The sequence below is a fragment of the Cebus imitator genome, unplaced genomic scaffold (assembly GCF_001604975.1).
Source record: "Cebus imitator isolate Cc_AM_T3 unplaced genomic scaffold, Cebus_imitator-1.0 Scaffold412, whole genome shotgun sequence".
Classification (NCBI taxonomy): Eukaryota; Metazoa; Chordata; class Mammalia; order Primates; family Cebidae; genus Cebus; species Cebus imitator.
Genome location: NW_016107727.1, coordinates 1,813,118 through 1,822,161, shown reverse-complemented (window position 1 = coordinate 1,822,161; position 9,044 = coordinate 1,813,118). Strand labels below are relative to the sequence as shown.

The following is a 9,044-nucleotide window of genomic DNA, read 5'->3' as shown; positions in this document are numbered from 1 at the left end:
TTAGTAGTGAACAGAAATTATAGTTGTTTGCTTTTATACTTTCCTCATTTGATAGGCCCATCTTAACTGCCTCGGTGTTTTTAAATGTTTTGCTGAGAAACTTTGTGTTTTTTCTAGGCCATCATTAAACAAATTATTTTGTTTTTCACTGATTTATTATTAATATTTAGCTCTACTCTCTAGGCTCTATACATAGTCTAGAATAGTCTATTTTTCATAGGCTATCTCAAGCAAGTTGCAAAAACATAGATACTCCCTTTATTGGCCCTTTCTAAATTCTTCAAATTGGATTTGAAAGAGTAGATTCTGATTACAAATAGGTTGCATCAATATGGAAATACCTGGACTTGCACACTTTCTCAAAATAATGAGGTAAGTGTTATAAAATCACTTCTGCATTAAGCATTAATAAAATACAGATGATGAAATGGTTTTCCTCATTTTCTCTTTAGTTGTCTTTCATGATTTTTACAAAGTGAATTTATGCACAGTTCAGTGCAGCTTTTCATCTTTAAGGTATTAATGATTCTTCCAATGTTTTAATAATTTTGCATTTAAATATGGTCAGGATACATGATTATTAATTACATTTCTTTATGATTTGTGTTATAGCAAAATATTCTCCATTGAGTTTTTGGTGTAACATGGAAAACTTGTCTTCTGTTGTTAAAGTATATGTACTGTTGAACAGCAAGAGAATTTATGGAAATTTAGAAGTTCTTTGATGAGGCCTAACTGTGGAAATATTCTTTTTTTCAATCCTGTCTCCCACTAAAATCATTAAAACTCTCTGGGTCTCGAGGCGTATGAATTTTTCACCTTGAGGGTAGGTACCTGTTAATAGAGGTTTACTAGACATGTTTTAATATCATAAAGGAGTGTAATTCAGGGTTTTGAGCTATGTCCCTTTCCTTTGCCTTTTAGATTTTTGTGATAGTGTCTTAGACTAACTCCAGTGTTTACTGTGGATATTTATGAGCTAGCAATTACTCATGAGACATCTGGGTTTCCATACGCTGTAAAGTTGAACAATTAAAAGCACAAACGTTGGATTCAGGATACGTATGTTCAAATCTCATGTAATGGATCAAATGACCATTTAATGATGGTTGTCTAGAGTAGGTTACTTACCATTTCCCTCATCCCAGAGAGTCTGTTTCTTTATCTGTCAAATGAAGATAATAATGCAACATTACAGATTTATTGGAGAATTAAGAGATAATGTGATGTGCTTCACTCTATGCTTAGTATGTTGTAGGCACTCAGTAGAGGTAAAGGTAACAAAATTATGATGAATAATATTTCAACGTTAGCAAAGAAAACATGCTATGAACTCAAGGATTTAGGATATAGTATGCTTGGCAGAGACCACTACCAAACTCTCCCAGAAAAGTAGTTGTTTTTTTTCTTTTAGAAAGTCTCCAGGTCTTACAACCCAGAGTTTGGAAGGACTGGGGAGAGAAAAGAGGTCAGATAACTTCTGTTTTTAATGATTGGGCTTGCTAGATAGTTGAGTATCTGAAAAGTGAATATGGAAACTTGCCTCAGTTTACAAAAGTAGAATGTAAGAAAGGGAAAGAGAAATAGTGCCTCAAACAAACAATTAAAAGCAACGGTATACTATTTTTCAGGTATGGTATATAGACTCCCCACATCTACCCAGAGAAGTGTTTTAATGCAGATTTCTAGGCCCAGGTCTTGACTTTCTGAATTATATTTTCAGTCGTACTGAGGTGTGAAAATCTCCTGGTATAGAATCTACAAAGAACATAAATTTACAAGAAAAAAAACAAACAGACCCATCAAAATGTGGGCAAAGGATATGAAAAGGCACTTCTCAAAAGAAGACATTTATGCAGCCAACAAACATGTGAAAGAAAGCTCATCATCACTGGTCATTAGAGAAATGCAAATCAAAACCACATTGAGATACCATCTCATGCCAGTTAGAATGTCGATAATTGAAAAATCAGGAGACAACAGATGCTAGAGAGGATGTGGAGAAATCAGTATAGAAACACTTTTATACTGTTGGTGGGAGTTTAAATTAGTTCAACCATTGTAGAAGACAGTGTGGCGATCTCTCAAGGATCTAGAACTAGAAATAACATTTGACAATTTCATTACTGGGTATATACCCAAATAATTATAAATCTTTCTATTTAAAGACACATGCACACGTTGTGTTCATTGCAGCACTGTTCACAATAGCAAAGACTTGGAACCAACCCAGATGCCCATCAATGATAGACTGGATAAAGAAAATGTGGCATATATACACCATGGAATATTATTCAGCCATAAAAAAGGATAAGTTCATGTCCTTTGTGGGGACATGGATAAAGCTGGAAACCATCATTCTTAGCCAACTAACACAAGAACAGAAAACCAAACACCACATATTTTCACTCATAAGTGGGTGTTGAACAATGAAAACACATGGACACAGGGAGGGGAACATCACACACCAGGGCCTGTCATGGGGTGGGGGTTTAAGGGAGGGATAGCTTCAGGAGAAATACCTAATGTAGATGACAGAGTGATGGGTGCAGCAAACCACCATAGTACACGTATACCTATGTAACAAACCTGCACGTTCTGCGCATGTACCCCAGAACTTAAAGTATATAATAATAAAAAAAAGAAAATCTCCTGGTATAACAAAATAAAGTTGATATGAGTTCAAATTCTTATTTTTCCACATACTAACTGTATTCCTGGCTCCTGTCCTTACGTTTCACTTCAACTCTGCTTTCCACTCTATCCTTTTTTCTCCTTGTTATTATATAACTCAATCAATTAGCTGTGCATATTCAATTAGGTAGTTGTGTAGCATGCTATCATTCGGTCTTAAACCATTGGAGTGCTATCACTGGCTCCCCCTACTGAACCTGTACAGTTGTCTAGCTGACAGCTATTTTTAATTTCGTTACCTCTCACCCACACTCTCTGGTCCTGACATGACTTCCAGTTCTTCTCCCTAGTTTCTGTGTGGTCTGAGTTACTACCCTGACCAATCTGATGCCCAGGGTTGTTTGTTTTTTTATAAGTTTACCCAATTTACAGCCCCGATATCAAACTTTAGGGTACAAGTCTGACGCAGAACTTCAATGTGTATAGTCTACAGACTCTAGAATCGTCCAGTTCTTCTCTGTACCCCAGTGCTGATTGTGTCCATATCTAATTTAATAGGCAAGAGCGCCACATGTGCTAGGTGTGAAAAAATGGACAAGGAGTCGGCATTTAAGCAGAATCTCAAAAAATAAGCAATAATTTTATTTTCAGTGATGAAGAGAACATTCCTGAGAGAGGTAACAGTAAGAGGAAATACATGACTTAAGACTAGTAAATGACTCAGTGTTAGGTTTTCTATAAACATTCCGTTGTTTCTCACAGCCCAGTATGAGTAATACCTGCTTCAAAAATCTCAGAGGGTTACTGTTTAAAATTTTATTTATGAGTGCCCTAGACTTATTAAATTTGGATCCATGGGAATGCAACTCAACAGTCTGCATTTTGAGCAACAGGTGCGCTATTACAAAACAAGTAGCTATATATAACTAAGGATATGTAGCTGAAGACTTGAGAAGACTAAGCCATGTCTTTCTAAAAGGGCTGAAAACTATATAGTTTAGAGAATGCTCACTTTCTCTAAAAAATGGTAGTGTTTGGAATTAGCTTCATGCTATGGAACGAATTACCATTTAAGTTATAGTACACAGGATTCTAGAAGAAAGTTATGTGATCTAAAGTCCAGTAAGTTTTGTTGTGTGTGTGTGTGCGTGAGGGAGGGACAGAAGGAGAGAGAAAGACTGAGGGGTGGAGGGAGAGAGAGAGAGAGAGACAGACAGACAGACAGACAGACAGAATAGAATGACAGTGCAGGGAGGCCCTGATGTGGCTTCTAAGTGGCAGGGAAACTTCATTAAGAAAGCAGACACAGCCTAAAGACTTGAAACCATGGAAATCAGATAGATTCCAGTGAAGGGTATGGTATCGAAAGAAAAGTCAAGTAATGTTATTGAATTAAATTCTTACTTGGATTTCCTGTGGAGGAGGTGGATCAAGATGGTGGAGTAGAAGGCTTCACCACTCATCCCCTTCACATGAACACCAATTTAACAACTATCTGCATGCACCCACACACAACCAAAACCAGGTGAGTACTCATAGTACCTGGTTTTAACGTCATATGACTGAAAGATGCATTGGAAAGGTAGAAAAAACAGCCTCAAATCACCAGTGTTACCCATAACCCCCTCCCCTAGGAGCAGCAGTTGCATGGTGCAGGGAGCTTCTCTGGGTGCTAGGGGAGGGAGAACTCAGCAATTGTGAGACATTGAACCCAGTTTTGTCCTGTTAGAGCAGAAAGGAAAACCAGACCAAACTCACCGGATGCCTGGCCACAGAAAGAGCATTTAAACTAGCCCTAGCCAAAAGGGAATTGCTGATACTAGCAGTCAGAATTTGAGCTCTCGCAAACCTTGCCACAGAGGGTTAAATTGCTCTGGGTCTCGAAGTAAGCTTGAAAGGCAGTCTAGTCTATATGAGCTTCAACACTAAGGCAAATCCTAGGGCTGAAATGAGTCGAGATACAGTGGACTAGGGGGCACATGATCTACTGAGACAATAGCTGGGATGGCTAAGGGAATGCTGTCGTCACCCCTCCCTTAATGCTAGGTCGCACAGCTCAGAGCTCCAAAAGAAACCCCTTCCTTCTGCTTGAGGAGAGGAGAGGGAAGAGTGGGGAGGATTTTGCCTTGCAACTTTGATACCAGCTCAGCCACAGCAGGATAGGGCACCGTCATAGTTGTGAGGCCTCTGTTTCAGGCCGTAGCTCCTGGATGACATTTCTAGACATACCCTGGGCCAGAAGGGAACCCACTGCCTTGAAGGGAAGGACCCAATCTTGGGAGCATTCATTATTTGCTAACTAAAGAGGTCTTGGAGCCTGAATGACCAACAGTGATACCCAGGTACTACATCAAGGGCCTTGGTTGAGTCTCTGAGTGTCAGCTTAAAGTACCCACTTAGCTGACCACAGGAGGGTAGATCATCAGGCAGCCTCTTGGAGTCCCTGATTCCAGGACTTGACTCTTGGATGGTATTTCTGGACCTGCCCTGGGCCTGAGGGGAGCTGACTGCCCTGAAGGGTGAGTCCCAGGCCAGGCAGCATTAACCACAAGCTGACTTAAGGGCCCTTGGGCCTTAAGGGAACATTGGCAGTAGTCTGGCAGTACTCTCCGTGGCCTATGGGTGGCAGTGTTCACAGGGTGAGGCACCTCTGCCTTTGGAAAGAAGAGTGAACAGTGGGAAGAATTACATCTTTTGGTTTGAGTGCCAGGTCAGCCACAGTAAAGTAGAACACCAGATGGACTGCTAAGATTTTTGACTCTATTCTCTGCCTCCTGCACAACACTTTAGAATCCATCTGGGATGTGGGGGAACTCACCACACTGAGGAGAAGGACACAGGCCAGGCTGGTTTTGTCACCTGCTAATAGAAGAGCCCCAGGGCCTTGGGCAAACAGGCAGTAGCCAGGGAGTGGTTACAGCAGGCCTCAGGTGAGACCCAGTGGTATGTTGGCTTCAGGTCTGACCCAGTGCAGTCATAGTGGCCATTGTGGTGGTGGCCACAAGGGGGTACTGCAGGAGAGAGAGAGAGACAGAGAGAGAGAGAGAGAGAGAGAGAGAGAGAGAGACAGACTCCATTGCTTGGGAGAATGTAAGGGAAGAGAACAAGAGTCTCTACCTGGTAATCCAGAGAATTCTCCTGGAACTTGTCCAACAGTGTCAAGGTGATACCTCTATGAGTCTGCAACAGCCAAAGCATTGCTGGACTTGGGGTGCCTTCTAAAGCACCTGCAGCTTGGATCACAAACCCAATTTATTTTGAATAAAATAGATTGGTACAAACAAGCTCAGACATTGAAGACCACAAGAAAGCCTAACTCTTTAATGCCCAAATGCCAAAGAACATCTACTAGCATCAACACCATCCAGGGAAACATGACCTCATTAATGATTAAATAAGACACCAGGGCCCAATCCTGGAGAAACAGAGAACTGTGAACTTTCAGGCAGATAATTCAAAATAGGTGTGACGAGGAAACTCAAAGAAATTCAAGATAACACAGAGAAGGAATTCAGAATTCTATCAGATAAATTTAACAAAGAGATTGAAACAATTAAAAAGAAACAAATTCTGGAGCAGAAAATGCAATGAGGATACTGAGAAATGGATCAGAGTTTTTTAAAAGTGGAATTAGACAGAAGAAAGAAGTAGTAGTTTTGAAAACAGACTGAAAATATAGTCAGAGGAGACAAAAGAAAAAAGAATTAAAAAACAATGTAGCATGCATACAGAATCTAGAAAATGGTGCAAAAGAGTCTAAAAGTTACTGGCTTTAAAGAGGAGGTAGAGAAAGAGACAGGCGTAGAAAGTTCATTCAAAGGAAAAATGACAGAGAACTTCCAAAGCAGAGAAAGACATAAATATCTAATACGATAAGCTTGTAGAACACCAAGCAGATTTAACCCAAAGAAAACTTCCTGTAGGCATTTAATAATCAAACTTCCAAACATCAAAGATAAAGAAATGATCCTAAAAGCAGCAAGAGAAAATAAATAACATGATATGGAGTTCCAATGCATCTGGCAGCAGACTATTCAGTGGAAACCTTACAGGCCAAGAGAGAGTGGCATGACGTAAAGTGCTGGAGGAAAACAACTTTAACCCAAGAATAGTACATCTAGCAAAAATATCCTTCAAACTTGAAGGAGAAATATTTTCCCAGACAAACAAAAGCTGAGGGTTTTCATTAACACCAGACATGTCCTACAGGAAATGCTAAAGGGAATATTTCAATGAGAAAGAAAATAATGATAATGAGCAAAAAGTAATCTTCTGAAAGTACAAAATTCACTAGTAAGAGGAAATACACATAAAAGCACAGATTATTATAACACTGTAACTGTGGTGTATAACACTCTTATCCTAAGTAGAAGAACTAAACGATGTAACAGTCAAAAACAATGACTACAGCATCTTTTGGAGACATGGACAATACAGTAATATGTAAATAGAAACAGAAACTTAAAAAGCAGGGGGATGCTGTTAAGGTGTAAAGTTTTTATTAGTTTTATTTTGCGTGTTTGTTTCTTCATGCAAACAGTGTTATTATTAGCTTAAATTAATGGTTTATAAGATAGTATTTGCAAGCCTCATGGTAACTTCAAATCAAAAAGCATACAGCGAATATACAAAAAATAAAAAGCAACAAACTAAATCATATCACAAGAAAAAAATCACCTTGACTAATGGAAGACAAGAACAAAAGAAAGAAGGAATTGAAGATCACAAAACAACCAGAAAAGAAATAACAAGGGGCCGGGCACGGTGGCTTACACCTGTAATCCCAGCACTTTGGGAGGCTGAGGTGGGTGGATCACGAGGTCAGGAGTTCAAGACCAGCCTGGCCAAGATGATGAAACCCCATCTACTAAAAATACAAAAATTATCTGGGCGTGGTGGTGGGCGCCTGTAATCCCAGCTACTGGGGAGGCTGAGGCAGAGAATTACTTGAACCCAGGAGGTGGGGATTGCAGTGAGCCGAGATCATGCCACTACACTCCTGCCTGGGTGACAGAGTGAGACTGTGTCTCAAAAAACAAAACAAAAACAAATAACAAAATGGCAGGAGTAAGTCCTTACTTATCCATAATAACATTTAATGTAAGTGGACTAAATTATCTAATCAAAAGATATAAAGTGAATGAATGGACATATTTTACCTCTAAAGGTACATATAACTTAACTGTTAAATTTTAAAATAACTGAGTATAATTGTACTGTTTGTAGTACAAGGTATAAATGCTTGTGGAGATGGACACCTGCTTTTCTATGATGTGGGGATGGATGCTAGATTCTCTATGATGTGATTATTAACATTGGATGCTTTTATCAAAACATCTCATGCATGCCAAAATTATATATACCTACTATGTGCCCACAAAAATTAAAAATTAAAAAAATAAGTAAATAATTCTTACTTGATTATATACACTTATTTTATATATATTCTTATATATTTATATTAATAATCATAATAATTTATGAGGGTAAGAACTCATGTCCCTCTTTTGGACATTAGGAAACTGAGGCCTTGAGGATTTAAGTGATTTTGCTTATTACCTCATGTCTAATATGTCAAATAGTCAAATGGTGAAACAAATTTGACTCAGAGTCCAGTATTATTATTAATACACCGCACTGTCTCCCTCACCTATTGAAATGACAACAGTAATAATGACAACTGACATTAATTGAATGCTTACCACGTCAGGCATTTTTAAAGCACTTTATTATTTAGTCATCTTTATTGAGTTCCTTTTTTCTACCAAAGTTGGTTTCCATTCTTGACTTCTAAAATCCTTGTATCCAACATATGTCTCTTCCATGCAAGTCTCCACAATTCTTTAGGAAATACAGATGAAAAAATGTAGGAAAAACATCCAAGAAAAAGGTTTGGTAGGGGGGACACTTATAAATTATGGGACGGGATAGATTATGTTCGTTTGGGACTATGTTCATGTAGTTGTTGCTGTCAATCAATTTCAGGGCTGTAGTTAAGTATAAGGTATCACCTAAGCTAACATTTAAATGTTAGTTTACAGTGTACATTTCTATGAAAAATTTTAGCTGAGCCTCCTATTTTATGAACTGTAGGTTATTATGCCAACATGCAGCATGTAATGTCATGCTTGTTGCCCCAAAGTGTATTTATCATCTTTGAATTGTTTGCCTTCTCAAACCTGACAGCCAGAGAACAAAAACCAGTTGTATGTAGCAGTTATATCAGCAGGTAACTGTGGGAGTAGAAGGCAAAAGAGTAGAAGACAATTTAATGTCCAAAGTAAATTGAGACATTGCATCAATTTATTGACTGTTCATGCTTCACCGTGTGAATAACCATTATATTTATATTATAAGTTACCACCTCTTAACTTGTAAATATAGAAATTACTGAATATATCATCTGGTTT

The 9,044-nt window shown here is 38.5% G+C and overlaps 1 protein-coding gene across 2 annotated transcripts in view; it reads left to right on the top strand.

The window, feature by feature from the left end:
* The window catches only part of SH3BGRL (SH3 domain binding glutamate rich protein like), a 105,260-nt gene that overhangs the window by 46,851 nt on the left and 49,365 nt on the right, over positions 1–9,044 (top strand). The window lies entirely within an intron of this gene.